Genomic DNA, 17,632 nt, shown 5'->3' with positions numbered 1-17,632 from the left:
ATTTGAACAAATATTTGCACATTGATGTTCAGAGAAGCATTACTCACAATAGCCAAAAAATGGAAACAAAAGAAAAGTCTATTGAAAGATAAGTGGCTAGGCAAATGAGGTATATCTCTACATCGAAATGTTATTCAACCTTAACAAAGAATAAAATTCCAATACATTGTGCAAAGTAGATGAACCTTGAAGACATTATGCTAACTGAAATAAGCCAGACACGAAAGGATAATTATTCTATAATTCCATTTATAAAAGATAGAATAGTCAGTTAAATAAAGACAGAAAGTAGAATGGTATGTGCTAAGGGATAGGGGGAGAAGAAGTGAGAGTTACTGTTTATAGTGTACAGAGATTTAATATGGTAAAAGGAAAAGGTTCTGGAAATGAATAGTGTGATAGTTACACAACACTAAATTGCACACTTAGAAATAGTTAATGATAAGTCTTATATTAGATATATATAAAGTGTCCTGGTAGTCTTACACTCTATAAATACACACTTTTTTTGTTGTCCTTTTCCTGCCATGCAGAGCCCCAGAGGTGAATCTCCCTATTTATTCAAGTGTGCATCACTCACTGTCCTCTGTGCTGTGTCCCACATGCAGTGCCCACAGTCTCATACAGCCGGTGACTTCAGAGCCAGGACCCAGCTCAAGAGTCTGCCCCGAGGCTCCCTCTCTTCTTATTTCCCTGCAGCCTAGGCTTCACTTCAAATGGCAGCTTGATTTAGCCACATTCAGGACAGGCCACCAGGGCTCCTTCTCCACACATGCTGGTCTCACCCCAGGTGGAGTCAGGCAGGGCCAGTCACCAGAGAAGCCCGGAGCAGAGAAGGGAGCAGTCTGAGCTGCTCCTCCTTCATCCAAGGGGCTTCCTCCTCTCATTTGGGGGAAAAATGTGAGCTTGTTTCAAAGTCTCAGATGTTCCTTGTAACTCATGGAGTAGATAAAAGGAAACAAAGACGTGGCAGAAAGGGATGTGTTGGTGACAGCGAGAAGCAACATGACCTTGAGAACTCTCCTTCTTGTCCCTCTGTGAAGTCTCTTCCACCACATAGGGCTCAGGGCTGAAAAAGCCCCCTCCCTACCCTTGTCAGACTGGACACAAAGTCAGCCATGAGAAAACAGGAAAACAAGGAGAAGAGAGTCTGTAGAGACAATTTGGGAGGGTTCAAAAGGAGAATTTAGGATTTGCTTCTGCCCATGGGACACAGACTGGGAATAAAAATGTTTTCCTGACTCTTCTCTGAAAGCCAGATAGACTCCACTTAACACCCTATTGAGACTCTGATCATCTTGAATGTGGAACGATCGCTGCCAGTGGCTGAGTTATGAACAGAGCAACGATAGAGCCCGCTATGCTTTGTAGTAATCTGGGGGATATAGATCCTTGGTCCTGATTGCAGAAACTTCCCATTTATCATCCAAGTATACTCTGCCGGTGAATTAGAGTCCGCGAAGCATGACAAGTAGAGATTTTGTCCTGAATGGTAGTCGGTCAATGAAGGGAAAATGCTGGACCAACTGGAGTAAAGGGAATGAAGCCACAGGTGATGTCGTCCAAGGGAAGGGGATGCCTCTGGTCTCTTAAATTGACACAGTGTCCCCCTGAGCCAAGACACACCCTCAAGTGCCAGCCAAACCCCTTCTGTGTTCACTGAGCCAAGGCCTGAGGTATTCACCTGTTTCTCCCATCACAGGTTGTAGACCCCAAGTCTCCCATGACAAGAGCATCCTCTCCCCTTATATTCTTGGTTAAGGCTGTGCCTACCCAGGATTTCCCAGGGCAGGTAGTTATGGCCAGCTCGGGTGTCCAGAAATAAAAGTGTCTGTACTTGGACCTGAGACAGACTGAGGTGCCTGGCCTCTGGTCATTTGGATTTAAGCTGGTGGCCTGGCCCACAGAGGAACCAAAGATACGCAGGACATCCAGGGTACTGGGTCACTGGGGATGCTACCAACTAGGTCTTGTATTTCACATTCATAGGGTCCTGTGTCATTTCTTGTGACATTGGGTAGAATGAGGATCCTGTTTTTACCAGGTCACTTTAGCCTGGGACTGACCAGGAGGCTCTGACCATTTACCCACCACATGTAGGTGTAGCCCTGAGTCTTAGGTTAACAAGTTAAGGCCACAGCATTCTTATTCTCCATGGGGTTGATGTTGTTGGTGGTGATGCAGGGCTTGGGCAGTTCTGCTGTGTGGACAACAGAGAGAAGACTGTCCGGTGTGGCACCTTTGATTCCTCCACAGGCATCCTTCAATCAGAGATGGCATCTCCCACCTCTCAGCCCTCCTGAGTCCTTGAAAGTCAACAGCTTTTGCATGTGTCATAAGACAGATGTATGATGATCTAAGGTCTCAAAGACTGTGAGGCCACCTGCTCTGTCTTAGGGAAGCACAGACTTTCTCAAATGTGAATTGAGCAGCAGTGTTGGGTCATGGAGAGACATGTCAGTGGGAGTCACAGGCCCTGGTACCCCTCCCAGTTCCTCTCTAATCAGCTGACAGCCTGTCTCACCTTGGGTTCCTTACCTGGAATGTGCAACTGCTGGGCCACTTCCAAATTCTGTCCTACTTTTCCCCCCAAGATGTGATTTCTCTGCAGTTTCCATTTCCAAGGATATTCTAGAGATGTGTAATAATGGGACTTCACATTGTCCTGAAACCCGGAAGATACTAAGCAACCTGGCCTGGGACTGGATGTTTCAGCAGAAGTAAGACAGGGGAGACCAGAGTCAGGCCTGGAGGTCAGTTCAGTCATCAGGCAGTGGAGGCACAAGGTGGGGCAGTGTTTTTGCAGATGTTTCATGATGACTTACTTGAGTCAGTGATCTCCAAAGATAGATCAGAGTGCGAGGAGTGATCTAGAAAGAGTGAAGGGGACAGGCAAGATCTGGTGGCTTGGGAGGAGAACCATGTTCCCTGTTTTGGGTTCTTTAAGTTTCCTCTCCTTCTGCAGAGGACAGGTGAGGACTATGTGGATCTTTCCAGAAACACATGTGTACATTTACAAATGCAGAACCGACTGGTGGAAATCATGGGAATGAACTGCTGGATATCTGGTACTCATGGACCATGTGTATTTGATGGATATGAGACAAATTTGGGGAGAAGTTTCGAATATTTTCTTTCATTGGACCCTCTGCTCTCCGATTCCATGGGTTTGACTACTCTAGGGACCTCATGTAAGTGGATTCCAGAGTGAATCTGAGAAGAGACTGCTGGTTGCCAGGAGCTGGGAGTGGGGAGAATCAGAAGTTGTTCATGGGTGTGCAATTTTAGTTATGCAAGACGGGGGGTTCTAGAGATCTGCTGTACAGCTTGATGCCTACAATTCTCACAAATTGAGTATTTCTTATGCATAAGACTTAGGACAAAAAGTGTTTTGGATTTCTGACATTTCTTGATTCTGAAATATTTGTTGTGTAGTTACTGGTTTAGCGTTCCAAATCTGAAGGATTCAAAATCTGAAATGCTCCAGTGAACATTTCTTTTCAGCATCAGATTAGTACGCCAAAGTGGGAGGTGATAAGCCAAATAAATTCTTGCCCTTTTTTTCCTCTCTCACCACGTTTCCACCTTGGTGATTAGTTTTTGGGTAATTCCATATTGGTCATGCTGCACTCCTATATTTTTTAGGGCTTTGGGATGTGAGAGAGGCTGATTGCTATTTTCTATTCATCAAAAGTTTCCACCTTTTCATGGTTGCATCTTTTTCTCAGTGTCTCTCATGTGGCCATCATTAATAAGAGCCTGTCAAGTCAGATTTAGGACAGATTTTTGTAATTCTGCAAAAAATGTTACTGGGATTCTGGTAGGAGTTGTGTAGAATCTGGAGCTCACTTTGGGTAGTATTGTCTTCCTAACAATATTGATTCTTCCAATCCATGAGAATGAAATATCTTTCCATATATTGATGTCGTCTTTAATTTCTTTCAGTAATATTTTGTAGTTTTCAGGGTATAACCCTTTCACCTTTTTGGATGGGTGCTGACGAGTTGATGGGTGCAGCACACCAACATGGCACAAGTATACATATGTAACAAACCTGCACGTTATGCACATGTACCCTAGAACTTAAAGTATAATAAATTAAAGAAAAAAAAAGTGGCACACTGCTTTAAATAAATCTATTAAATTTGTTTAAAAAATCTAAAAAAAAAAAAAAACTTATTCCAAAATCTTTTATTCCTTTTGATGTTAAATTCTTTCTGAATTTCCGTTCACATTGTTCATTGTTAGTGCATAGTCTAAAGAATGATCTAGAATGAGTGAAGGGTACAGGCCAAAGCTGGTGGTTTTGGAGCAGAAACATATTCCCTGTCCTGGGATTTTGATTTTCCCTCTCCCTTTGCAGAGGACACATGGCTCTTGCCTGATAGCCAGATAGCCTTCACTGGAAAACATATTGCCAATGCTCCAGGGATCCACTTACCAGGGACTATGATCCTCTTGATTATGAGATTTGTTCCACCAGTGACTGAGTTATGGATGAACCAGACATAGCACCCTCTATATGTTTTAGTGATTTGGGGGATAAAGAACACTTGTGCTGATTGCTGGAACTTCCCATCAATCAGCCAAGAATGCTCTGCCAGTGGGTGAGAGCCTGTGAGGCAGGAGAGCTAGAGGACTTCCCCTGTATGGTAATAGGTCTATGAAGAAGAAAGGGTAGGGGCATTCCGGCCATCTAGAGCAAAGAGAATAAAGTCACAGGTGATGTTGTCAAAGGGAAGGGAAAATCCTGGTCTGTGGAAGGGCCACAGTGACCCTGTGAGCTAAGTCACAGCATTGAAGTCCCAGCCAAATCCCTGCTGTGTTCACTGGTCTGGAGCCTGAGACACTCACCTGTTTCTCCCATTATAAGCTGTGGACCCTGATTCTCCCATGACAGGAGCAGCCTTTTCTCTCCACTGTTGATCAAGCATAAGCCTACTCTTAGTAGTCATGGCCAGCTTTGATGTCCAGGGGTAAAGGTCTCTGTACTTGCACCTGAGAGGGACTGAGAGGCCTGGCCTCTGGCCATGTGTATTTGGGATGGCAGCCTGGCTCACAGAGGAACAGAAGATACTCATGGAGGAGATTCAGGGTGACTAGGTCACTGCAGCTGGAACTCACAGGGTTCTTCATTTCACATTAATGGGGTCCTGCAATATCCTTTGTGACAACAAATAGAATGAGGGTCCTGTTGTTTTTGGACAGCTGCAACATGTTACTGTTACAGAGGCTCTGTCCATTTATCCACCACCGGTAGCTTGCATCCTGAGTGTCAGGATCACAGGATAAGATCACAGTCTCCGTGGCCTCCCTGGGGTTTAAGTTGCTGCTGGAGATGGAGGGCTTAGGAGTCTCCACTGTGCAGATAACAGAGAGAAGATTGGCCTGTGTGGCACCTTTGATTCCTCCAAAGACATTTTTCAAACAGAGATGGCCTTTCCCACCTCTCAGCCCACCCAAGTCCTTAAAACTCCATGGCAGGTGTGTGTGTTACAAGACAGATGCATAGCAATCTGAGGGCTCAGAGATTGTGAGGCTGCCTTCTGTATGTGGGAGCAGCACAAACTTTCTCAAGTGTGAATAGAGCAGAAGAATTGGGTCATGGAAAGTCATGGGACCAGCAGTCACAGCCCCTGGTGTCTCTGTGAGTCCCTCCCTCTCCACCTGCCTGCCTTGCCCACCTTGGGGTCCTCACCTGGAGCATGCAGTTCTGTAATCTTCTTAGTTTCAGTCTTATTTCCCCCCCCCCCAAGGTATGTTTTCTCTGCACCTTCCCTTTCCAAGAACATCCTAGAGATGGATGATTGTCCTTAAACCCTTTGGGTACTGGGAAGCCTGGCCTGTGATTGTGTACTTCAGCAGAAATAACACAGGGGAGACCAGAGTCAAGCCTGGAGGTCAGTTCAGTCATCAGGCAGTGGAGCCACAAGTTGGGGCAGTTTTCCCAGCTGTCTCATAGTGACTGACTTGAGCCAGTGACCTCTAAAGATAGAGCAGAGTCCAAGGGATGACCTACAAAAAGTGAAGATGACAGGCAAGAGCTGATAGCTTTGGACCAAGACCACGTTCCCTGTCCTATGTCCATGATGTTCCCTTCCCCCTGTAGAGGGCAGGTGATTGCCGTGTGTATCTTTCTAGAAATACATGTGGATGTTTGCAAATGCAGAACTGATTGGTGGAACGGGCGAACTTGAAGTGATGATGGAAATCTGGCCCTCACGGACCATACAGGTTTGGTGGCTATTAGACCAATGTTTGGGAAGAAGTCTTGCAGATACTTTTTCTCATTAGACATTCTACTCTCTGATTCTGTGAGTTTGACTACTCTATGTACCTCATCTCAGTGGATTCCAGAATGAATCAGAGAGTAGAATAGTAGTTTTCAGTAGCTGGGGTCATGAGAATAGGGCATTGTTCCGTGGGTGTGCGGTTTCAGTTATGCAGGATGAGGAGGTTCAAGAGATCTCCAGTACAGCTTCATGCCTATAGTTCATACAGATAAAGTGTTCCATATGCAGAATGCTTAAAACCAAGTGTTTTGGATGTCTAACTTTTTTTTTTATTTTGGAATATTTGCAGTAGATATACTGGTTTAGCATCCCACATCTGAAAAATTTAAAATCCAAAATGCTTCAGTGAGCACTTCTTTTTAGCATCACATCAGTGGTCAGAAGGGTTGGATTTTGGAGCATTTCAGATTTTGGATTTCTGGATTTGAGATGTTCAATTTGTAATACTGTAATTTTTGCATAAAATGTTGTCAGGAGTTTAGAACTCATGTTATGTTCTGACTCTAGTAACAAAACAAAAAAAGATTTGGAGGAAATATTAAAATGTTGTCATAAGTGGAAAGTTTTACTGATGGTCGAAACATCTAAGATCAATTTCTGGTAGTAGTATTTGTCTTGATACCCAATTAAGATTTAGGTGTGCCATGAATTCCAGCAGGATCACATTATGCTCAAAGAAAGATGCCAAAGATGATTTGAAATTAGCAAGTCCTTTAGTAGAGAGAGTTCCGTTAAAAGGACAGAACTGGTCCATGTGTCAATTACATAAAGGGAGGAATGATGCTGAATTAAAAGAAGTGATGAGTGTTATGTTAGTAAATATAGAAAGAGCACCCTGTTTCTAATTTCTGTGTAAAGTTAGGAAAAATGGGGAAGAGCCCAAAACAGGCATGTGAAATGCTTTCTTCATTTTCTCTCAACCTCAGGAAATACAACTCGAGTTTCAGTTTGTGTGAATTAGGAAGAGTCTAAGTGAGATGCCAATGGCTCATGTGTCCCCCACATGAAGAACCCCAACTTACGAAAATGGCATCATCATGAGGAAACAATCGTATGTGCCACAGGCAGTAAAACCACCAGATAGCACCCACCTGGCCACCTCCAACAGGTCCCCAAAACCACCAGTATTCCCATTACGTGTGTGTTACAGCCTTGGTAGTTGTCCCACAAGTACAACATTTAAAAATTGCAACTGTCAATACAAAATGTTAAATATGAAGTTGAATATGTTGTTCCACTTTTTTTTCCATCACTCTTTTAGAACTTTCCTGTTTCATTTTTGGAAGTTTCTATTGAAACATCCTCAAGCTAGGGATTCTTTCCTCTGCTGTGTGCAGTCTACCAGTAAGCTTCAAAAGCATTCTTCATTTCTCTAACAGAACTTTTCTTTTTTTTTATTTCTGAAATGGAGTCTCGCTCTGTTGCCCAGGCTGGATTGCAGTGGCACGATCTGGGCTCACTGCAAGCTCCGCCTCCTGGGTTCAGGCCATTCTCCTGCCTCAGCCTCCCGAGGATCTGGGACTACAGGTGCCCGGAACCACACCAGGCTAATTTTTTTGTATTTTTAGTACAGATGGGGTTTCACCATCTTAGCCAGGATGGTCGCGATCTCCTGACATCGTGATCCACCCATCTCGGCCTCCCAAAGTGCTAAGATTACAGGCGTGAGCCACTGTGACTGGCCATCACTGAGGGATTTTAACGAGTTGTTGACCTTTCAATTTGTTCAGCTTTTTACTTACTCTTAGAAGCAAGTGACAAATTTGAAGCTTGTTATGTGCCTGACAAGAAACCAGAAGTCTCTAGGAAGTGACTGGAGAATGTGAGCTCCATAGAAGGTTGAGGATGGAGTCATGAATGAAATGGGTGAAGTCAGCCCATGGGCTTTGGAAAAAGCAGGCCTGTCCAGCCTGACACCCTGGTGAGTCAGTGCAAAGATTACAACAGTGACAGCAAACTAGCATGGCTGACTCCATCTAGCATCTAGTCTCAGGCCGGCTGTCCTCACTCATTCCTGGACATAGGCCAGGCTAACCATGGGAGGAATTTAGTTTATGGTTTAACTTTGAAGCAAGAATGATAATAGTTCCTCCATAAAACTAATACCCTTACTTTGCCCAGGGATTGCCTTTGTAAAACTGGTGAAAGACCATGAGAGTAAGATTATAGGAGGGAACTGAATTCTGCTAAAATATAGGCACAGTTTCTATAATCTCTTACTGCTTAAATGTCATTTGGCTAGAGTTTACAAAATTTGTAACTAATTGCTGCTATAGATAAAATCACTATTGCAGAACCTGAGATTGGTCTTTTGAGATGTTTTTCATTCTTTGCATTCTAGCAACCCACTGATCTCATCCATACCCATGACTAATGACTCAGCCAGTCACGTGGTCCCCACCTAGAGTCAGATTCAAGCACAAACAGATCATTTCCCTCCGCCCGCATGATTCCATCCCCAAACAATCAGCAGTACCCATTTTTTAGTCCTGTGCCCCTGAAACTATCCTTGAAAATCTCTAACCTCTGATCCACTAGGGAGGCTGATTTGAGTAATAATAAACCTCCGTCCTCCTGTTTGGCAGACTTGGAGTCATTAAAATCTTCACTTACTGCAAATCGCCATCTGGATAAATTGGTTTTGTTTGTGCAGGAGGCCAGAAGAATTAGTCTGGGAATTATAAGAGGGGAGCTGTCTATCCATGTTCCATGGTCTTGTCCACAGAACAGCCTCACAAAGGGAAAGAGCCCTGGATGGGGATACAGTGGAAGCTTATTGTCTTAGTGACCTGGGGACTCTGGCTCGAGATGAAGCCTGGCAGGAATGGCACCTCTGGGTGATTTCTGTGCCTTTCCCATTTCCTGGGACGTGGGCCATTCCACAGTGTTAGCAGGAAGGGAATAGGACAGTCAGCCTAGTTAGAGGGATTGTCTGGGGAAGGCCTAGAGGTGGAGGAAGAAGCTGTGCAGGACAGGGCTTGCCAGTTAGAATGAAGTGGGAGGAAGATGAGGGACACAGAGAAGCAGAGAGAGGCAGAGACAGCATGGCAGTGAACAGTGGGGGCTACAGTGACTTCAGAGACCCCAGGGACTAGGTGTCCCCATTTCCACAGTCCAGGAACAGAGAGCCCTGAAAACTCTCCAGTGCCCAAGGAGCTTCCGAGTTAAATGAGGTGGGGTGTCTTTAATGGCAAGAGGTAGTGGGGGGATGAAACATGGGCATCACCCTCTGAAGGAGAAGGGATAGGTGTGGCTAGAACTTCCTAGGATTCTACATCTGAGATCGAGTCTCTAAAGAGGTTATGGATCATTCATTTCTTCTTTCAATTCCTTCATTGGTTATGTGAGAGAACCTGAGTGTGTGTCTCTCACTGGACTTGAGCTGGTGCAGGGTGTGAGTGGGGAAAGAATACAAGCTCCTCTCCTTTATCTTGTCATGCCAGTGACATGGACACTTTGGGAAACACAGGATTTCAGGTTCAGTGATAGGGCTGAAGATCTGAGGGTGAGGCCTGGACATTTTTTGCACTGACTCTGACAGTTGAGGCAGGTGATTTAGTTCTGGATAACAGACTAATCAGCTGACCATTTGCTCTCACTCCTCTGAGGTGTGGATGCCTAAGAAGAGAGGATTTGAGCCAATAAATAACTATGGGGGCCTTGGAACCCAATAAGCCCTCAATTCTGGTGGAGGAGAGGATAGGACTGTGGCTGCAGACAGACCTCATGTGACCCTGATCTGCCTTATGTGTTTGTGTGACTCTGGTTCAGTGTGCCTTCCTGTGGCTCAGTTTTCTCTCAGTCATAAAAGCTAAATGGTAAATGGATTGTGGCTTTTCGTGCTATCTGTGAATAAATTTTAAATTCTTCACAGTCACCTGACCTAATGGTTGGCACAGTGGAGGTGTTCACACAAACAGCATTTATTATTATTCACTTCCATGAGAGAACACCTTTAGGTCAGATCCCTGTGGACAAGCTGCTGCCAAGTACATTATCTCTCTTCTGTTTCTGCTTCTGGGGACATTAGATTTTCTATGGAGTGTCCTAAACCTCACAAGGCAGTTGGCTGATGACCTACAAAGCTTGTCTTTCTGTCCTCTCCACTCTGAGTCTCCGGTGAAGAAAGCTCTGTCCTTGCCTAGATGAGGCTCTGAGGGCTGAGCCCTGGCTGGGGAGCAGCTCCAGGAGACACAGTCCTCAGACAGCGGTGAATGCTTGGTCCCAGTAAGCTCTGCCACAACCCAGCCCTGATACAGGCTCCTCAGCTTTATCTGGAGTAAGGATTTAGGAACGGGGTCAGGGCATGAGGCTTCTAGGGCTGAGCTTCTCTGAGAGTATCTCAGTGCGCCCCTTAGGCAAGGCCGACTCAGTTCTCCAGGGTCTTTCTCAGGGTCAAGTTTATGAAGAGGGCATGAGGTGCTTGGCTGAGACTGATCTCCTCCTGCTGAGCACCCCCCATCAGACTGTCCTTCCTGTGCAGCAAGTGTCTGCAGGGTCTGGAGGCAGGAAAGGAATTCCGATCTGTTGAAGTTTGTCTCCTCTGTGTGTGTCCTGCACTAAATGCTGAAACCCCAACATGGGACATAAGACAGAGAGGGACACAGGCACAGTCTAGGCCTGATAATCCTGTATATGCAAAGTAGAAGTGACCCCGCCCTCCAACACCAGGGATCATATGGAATCACTCACGGTATAAAGTGTAATGTCCAGTTACTCCTTCAGTCCTATCACCTCGCTTTATGATTTGTATGGTGTAGGATCCTGTGTCCTTCCGGGTAACATTCTGGATCAGCAGGGATGCATTGGAATATACTGTTTCTCATCCACTGTATGCAGGCCCAAATATAATTGTTTCAGAGTCTATTACATATGATTTAATGTAATGGTGGAGGTCCGTTATTTGCCCTTTGTACCAGATGTAGCCAGTAAGATTCTGGGGCAAATTGTGGACAAGTAGAAGAACATCCTTCCCCTCAGAAACTTTCATTGGCTGGGCTTCAATCGTGACTTGAGCAGCGTTGGGTGGGTTCCAGAAGACTGAAAGTGATGCTGGGAGGTGGAGAGAGCATCAGTCAATATTGAGACCTATGTATGGGGTTGAAAGCATTGGGCCCTGGGTCCTGAGCAGATCTCTTCAATCATCAGCCTTGAAGCTACACACACACCCCAGTAGGACAGTAGGACACACATACGCCCCTTTGTGTGTGTGTGTGTGTGTGTTTGTGTGTGTGTGTGTGTGTGCATCCTACTGTATTACTCAGTGAAGGTCAGCAGCATGACCCCCATTCCTTCAACACTTCTGACCTTGGCATTTTTGTTTGGGGTCCTCTTCCCCAGGGATCCTCTTCCCCAGGGATCCTCATGGCTCCCTCCACAACACCCTCAGGTCCTGCTCACATCAGGGCATCCTTAGACTTCTTTCCTGACACTTCCTTCAGATACCCTGCGTCTTCCCTTTGTGACCTTTCCCTGCTCTGCTCCCTTCAGAGCTCTTGTCAACACCTGACCTCACATTCTAAATCTCTTTGCATGTCTGTCTTCCTCCCCATGACAGTGTGAGCTCCATGAGGACAGTGACTTTTGTGATCTTGGTTGCACCCCAGTGCCTGCGACTGGCTGCAGACTTCTGTAGATGTGAGAGTTCCCAGGGCCCTCCATGCCTGGGTTCTCTTTTTTTCTTTCCCCAATTGTTGAGGTTTTTTGCTACGGACAGTGTTTCATGCCCTGCTTATATTTTCATTTGAAGTGTCATCTGATAAGAGTTATTATTATCATTTTACAAAATGTGGTGGCCAGTGATGATTAACCAGGAAAACAGAACACTTGAGATTTTCCTACCTCTTGCCAATTCCGGTTCATTGTGATTTCCCTGTTTTAACCCCTGTCCCTCTCTGGTGTATTTTCCCCTATCCAGGCTGCAACAGAGCCTTCTTTCCTGTTTTTTGTTTTTTCTTCCTTTCTTTTTTTTTTTTTTTTCGAGACAGAATCTCATACTGTCTCACAGGCTGGCATGAAGTGTGGCGATCTCGGCTCACTGCAACCTCTGCCTCCCAGGTTCATGCAAATCTCCTGCCTCAGCCTCCCAAGTAGCTAGGATTATAGGAGCACACCACCACACCTGTTAATATTTGTCTTAGTAGAGATGGGGCTTCACTGTGTTGACTAGACTGGTCTTGAACTCCTGAATTCACGATCCACCCACCTCAGCCTCCCAAAGTGCTGGCTTCTTTTATTTCTTAGAACACCATCCTCTCCAGGAAACCCCATCCAATCATTCTGCTTCCTCCTCCTGTCCTCTCCCAGGAAGTTCTCTCCTCACCTGTGAGCAGGAGCTCCTTCCAGGTGATGTGTAGTGTGCAGAGAGGGGCTGAGAGGGGCCCCATGGCCTGTGCAGCCTGCATGTTCTCCTCTGTGGAGATGAACCTGGGATCCAGAAACTTTCTGAGCATGACTGTCAGCTGTGCCGTCCTTCCTCCTCCTGTGTTGAGCCTCTTCCTGGGGCAGGAGCACTTCTCAGGCTCATGGGCGGGGTCTGTGCCCAGGACACCTCTCTGTCCCCTTCCCTCTGCCTCCTTGTCCCTCCTTCTCTTTTCCCTTTTGTCTGTGTGTCAGGTCCCTGGGAATTGAGAAGGCCTCTGTCTTTTTCACCAGTGATTCTGTCACCAAACCTCGATGCACACTATGTGCAGAAACACAAACACACACACAAAAGAGATGCACACATTCACACACATACCCTGTAGGTTGGGCAAGCACAGTTCTGGGCCTCAGCCTCCTGCCGTCCCCATGGCTCTGGGTCTGGGTGCACATTCACGTCCTTTGCCCTCTTTCATCCCCGTCTGGCTCTCCCCTTCAGTGTAGGAGGCTAGAGCTGCACCAGGTCCCTGTCACAGGGACACCCCATTGCTCTGTGGGTGAGCTGTGTGTTGCCTGGTGACAGGGACCCTTCCTTTCTCTAATAGTGTCTCGCTTAATTGCAGCTTCCAAGGTTGGACATTCAGGACCTGGGTGTCCCAGAGGAAACTGTGCTTCTGGGAGCTATGCAGGGTGAATCTCTCATGCCTCTTGGGAGGAGAGGCCTGTGCTGGTTGCTCAGTAGGGGCTGTGAGTCCCATGGTGAAAAGGACAGTTCTCAGTCACTTTATTGCTCCCTGGGTTCTGGTGGCTGAGCTGGGGCTCAGGGTTTCTCATTTCTTCCTGACCATCTTTGGTGTCCTCTCTTTCTGCCCAGCTGATTGTCCTATGATTACCACACATTCCCCCATGGTGGTGCAGGAGGAAGTGGGGAATTATCCAGGAACCCCATGGAACATGGCTCGTTGAGATGCAGGAAGGGGAGCCTGGGACAGGGCAGGGGTTCAGAGCTGGGAAGATTCATCCTGACTTACTCCGTGGTCATGATGGGCTCAGCCCTCCATGTGCTGACATACCCAGGGTTCTGTTCTGAGGGTTTTGACCTGGCCAAGTTGCTCTCTGTAGAGCAGGAACAGGCAGTCGCCAGAGAGCCTGTCTGGAGGGACGTTGCTCACCCCTTAGAGAGAGGGTGGGAGTGAGTTGTGTTCTGGGAGCAAAGAGCAATTATACCCCCTTCTCCCTGCAGGGACACAGGAGAGGTCTGTCTTCCCAAGGGATAACCGTGGGTAGGTGGCCACATCCTGGATGGTGCCTGTGTGTGACAATCACACGCACTCTTCGCCCCACGGGGTGCAGTGAGCAGACAGGTCACAGGGTGCCGGACTGATTCCCAGGGAGTCTGTGGGCCCTCAGGCAGCTGCTGTTCTGTGTCAGGGCTAGGCTTGGCCTGGGATGCCCCAGAGAACAGGACACATGGAGCAGGGGCGGGCATTTAGGGAGCAGTGACAGAAAGAGTTGATGAGGATGGAGAGAGGTCACTAGGGGAAATCGCCCAATGTGGCATCGCGTGCACCAGCGCTGCCCTGGGAGATGTGTTTTTAGCTGATCCCAGGGAAGGAGCAGGTGTGTGGGGCAGGAGCTGCCCGCAGAGGGAGTGGTGTTAGATTGGCGGCCGCCAGGTGAGGGAGGAGCTGAAAGAGTCCATGTGGGGAGCGTGGAGGGCGCTGAGGACTTGGGCCAAGGTGATCCTGGTGAGGGTGGACCCTGCTCGGCTTTGGGTTCTGCTGAGGGAGGTCTGCATCCCCTGGGAAGGCTCCAGACTGGGAGGGACTCTGTTGCCCTCTGGTGGACTGGAGGGGAAGTGTGAGTGGCCGAAGTCCCAGGCCAGGTTGCTTTATTCCACAAGGATCTGCACATTTCACACGAGGTCACACGTACGTTATGTTACAGGTTCATCACCTTCCAGCCCCGTGAGTCCCATTCTCTGTGGCTCTACGTTCACTGTTCTCCCTCTTTCACAATCGCAGATTGTCCCAAATGCAGATTTTTGTCACCTTCTGTGAGTTTGTGTTTGCATGTAGTAGATGGCACTGTGTATGCCCTGGGGACACTGATGTCTCGGGCTGAGCACTGCACATGGGCTTGGGAGCAGAAGATGGAGCAGCAGCGCAGGAGAATCAATGCCAAGGGAGCAGGGACAAGTCATTTTCATTTTCTCAAGCCAAGGGACCAGAACCCAGGATTCTGACTCCAGGGTGCAGTACCACACCCTGCTGCTGTCCCAGGGTGTCATGAGTGCTTATAGTGTCATGCTGCCTTGGCATTCATTTTTTAAGGTGTAAATTTATTTGCTTCACATCAGAGGCAGGGCTTGCTCACCATGGCAATTTTCGATACTGTATCTGGTTCAAGTGGCTGCAGTTGGTGGCCAGACATAAAATCTTAGAGGCATCGCTCCTGTTTGGTGTGCTTGGCTCCCCTCTCTCCAGCTGCTTTCTTTAAACTGATAATTCTGACATTTGCCCTCACATTTAAAGTGACCACTTCTCAGTCACAGCATGATCTCCTGGTCCCAGTGTTTGCTGCTTGCTTTAAACACATCCATTAAAGCTCCCTGTTGGAAACCTGTCAGATAACCCTTGGATTTACTAAAGCCATTGGCTTACCAGTCTCTTCTCTCCTCCCTTCCTGGGCTCACTGACCTCTGTATCTGTGGTCTCCAGGTGTGCCAAGTGCTCCCCAGTGTCTGTAAGTAGTAAAAACACTTACACTTTCATGTTGTGGTTGTATCACTATAGCCTCACATGCCATCCAGGGTCTGACATCGAGGCTGCCCTATGGGATCTGTGCTGGTTGAACCCCTGCTGGAGCTCTTGTTTTGTGACCTCTGGTTCTTCTGGGGACAGGAACTTCCAGCTAACTTGATGGAAAAACTGATACATTTCATTGAAAACATGGGTCAGATGACGTATTCATGGGCTCCAGCTGCCATAGCAGACACCTTAGCCTGGGTGAATTAAATAGAAATCGATTTTTCACAGTTCTGTGAATAATGTGCTATTTTAACCACTTTCAAATGTGCAATTAGGTGGAATTAACCACATACACAGTGTTCAGTTACCATCACGACTATTTTTCCTAGAAAATTTTTATGATTTTGAACTGAAACTTTGTATCTTTTAAACAATAATAACTCCCTGTATTTTCCACGCTTGACCTTGATCATCTCCACTCTATCTCTATGAATTTGCCTATTCTTGTTGTTTCATATAAATGGAATTATACATATATGTTATTTTGTTTCTGACATATTTCACTTAGCATAATATTTCCAAAGTGCATGCATGTTCCAGCAGATGTCAGAACTTCTTTCCTCTTTATGGAAGATAAACATTCCATTGTATGTGTCATCACATTTGTTTATTCATGTGTTGATGAACACTTGGATTGTTTTCACATTTTATCTTTTGTGAGTAATGCTGCAATCAACATTCCCATGCGAGTGCCTGTTTAAGTCCCTGGATTCAATTCTTTGGGTATATACCTAGGAATGGATGCTGTTTTGTATGAGAATTCTATGATTAGCTTCTTGAGGAACAGCACAACTCTTTCTCCTAGTGGCTGTAACTTTTTATCATCTCACCAGCAATGTGTGAGGATTCCAAATTCTACATAAGGCTTTCACTTGTTATTTAACGTTTTAAAAGAATGGTAGCCAATTTGTAGGTGTAGTGTGGGATCTCATTGTGGTTTTGACTTTGTATTTTCCTGACGACTAATGATGTTGAGTTTCTTTTCATGTCCCTCTTGATGATTTGCACATCTTCTTTGAAGAAATGTCTATTTGAGTCCTTTGCCTATTTATATAAATTGGATGGTTTGTCTTTTTGTTATTGAGTTTTAGTAGTTCTTTATATATTCTGGGCATGAAACCATTGTCTATGTGATTTGCAACTATTATGTCTCATTCTCTGGTCTTTTTATTTTCTTGATAATACCCTTTGATGCACAAAAGGCTTGCATCTTTAGCCCAATTTATCTACTTTTCCTTTTTCTTTCTCATGCATTTGGGTCATACCTGAGAACCCATTGCTCATTTGAGGTCATTAAGTTTTACCCCTATGTCTTTTTCTAAGATATTTTTATGGTTATAGACCTTATAATTAATTCTCGGATCCATTTTTAGATAATTGTTTGATGTGGTTGGAAGTATAGTTCTCTAAATTTATTGTTTTGCATGTGGTTATCTAGTGTTTCTGCACGGTTATTTGAGAGGATGATTGTTCCTCCATTAAATTATCTTGACACCCATATGCAAGAGCAATGAACTATAAGGGTGAGGATTTATTTCTGGACTCTCAGCTCCATCCCTTTGGTCCCTATTTGTATTCTTATGCCAGCAGCTTCTGTTTTTAATAGTTGTAATGTCTTGTGAGATTTCAAATAAGAAAGTTCAAGTTGTGCAATTTATTTTGGCAAAATTGTTTTGGCTACTTCAAGGGTACTTTTTTGAAAAGCAAGGAGACCAATGTTTTCCAATTGGAAAGTCTTTTCTGTCTTCTTTTGGAGGGAAATTTTGCAGTGTAGGGATGTTTTCAAGAACTTTATCAAAGTAGGTATATTATCACCACTTCCTTTGCTGAGGTACTGTGTTAAAATGTGTGTTGCGTCCTGTTGAGGAATTAAGAGACCCTAGAAGCACTTGCCCATGTGGTGAGGGACAGTGAGCTCCTTAATGAGGGGCACAGAAGACATTGCTTTGGGACATAATGTTGTCAGGGAAGGTGTGTGCATCTCTACTTCTTTATTTTTTTGAACAGGTTGCATATCTGCTGGACATACTAGATATTGAAATCTTTGTCCATTCTCTTGGTTCTGTGTTGGCAGACCTGTCAGGTGGAGCTGGAGAACATTCCTGGAAGGGGAGTGACCCCCATGGGAAAGAGCAGGGCTCAGCAGAGTGAAAGCAGCTGGGACCCAGA

The 17,632-nt window shown here is 45.8% G+C and overlaps 1 pseudogene across 1 annotated transcript; it reads right to left on the bottom strand.

The window, feature by feature from the left end:
* Nucleotides 1-733: 733 nt before the first annotated feature.
* Nucleotides 734-12,679, bottom strand: LOC105525023 (annotated as a pseudogene). Its single transcript, XR_001003847.1, has 4 exons — nt 12,616-12,679; nt 10,986-11,345; nt 5,078-5,360; nt 734-1,526 (listed from the first exon to the last, which is right to left on the bottom strand). The product of XR_001003847.1 is annotated as a pregnancy-specific beta-1-glycoprotein 2-like (transcript).
* Between the last annotated feature and the right edge of the window lie 4,953 nt (nt 12,680-17,632).

The sequence above is a fragment of the Colobus angolensis genome, unplaced genomic scaffold (genome assembly GCF_000951035.1).
Source record: "Colobus angolensis palliatus isolate OR3802 unplaced genomic scaffold, Cang.pa_1.0 Scaffold512, whole genome shotgun sequence".
Classification (NCBI taxonomy): domain Eukaryota; kingdom Metazoa; phylum Chordata; class Mammalia; order Primates; family Cercopithecidae; genus Colobus; species Colobus angolensis.
The sequence above is the reverse complement of the archived record's forward strand: the minus strand, read 5'-3'. Positions and strand labels throughout refer to the sequence as shown.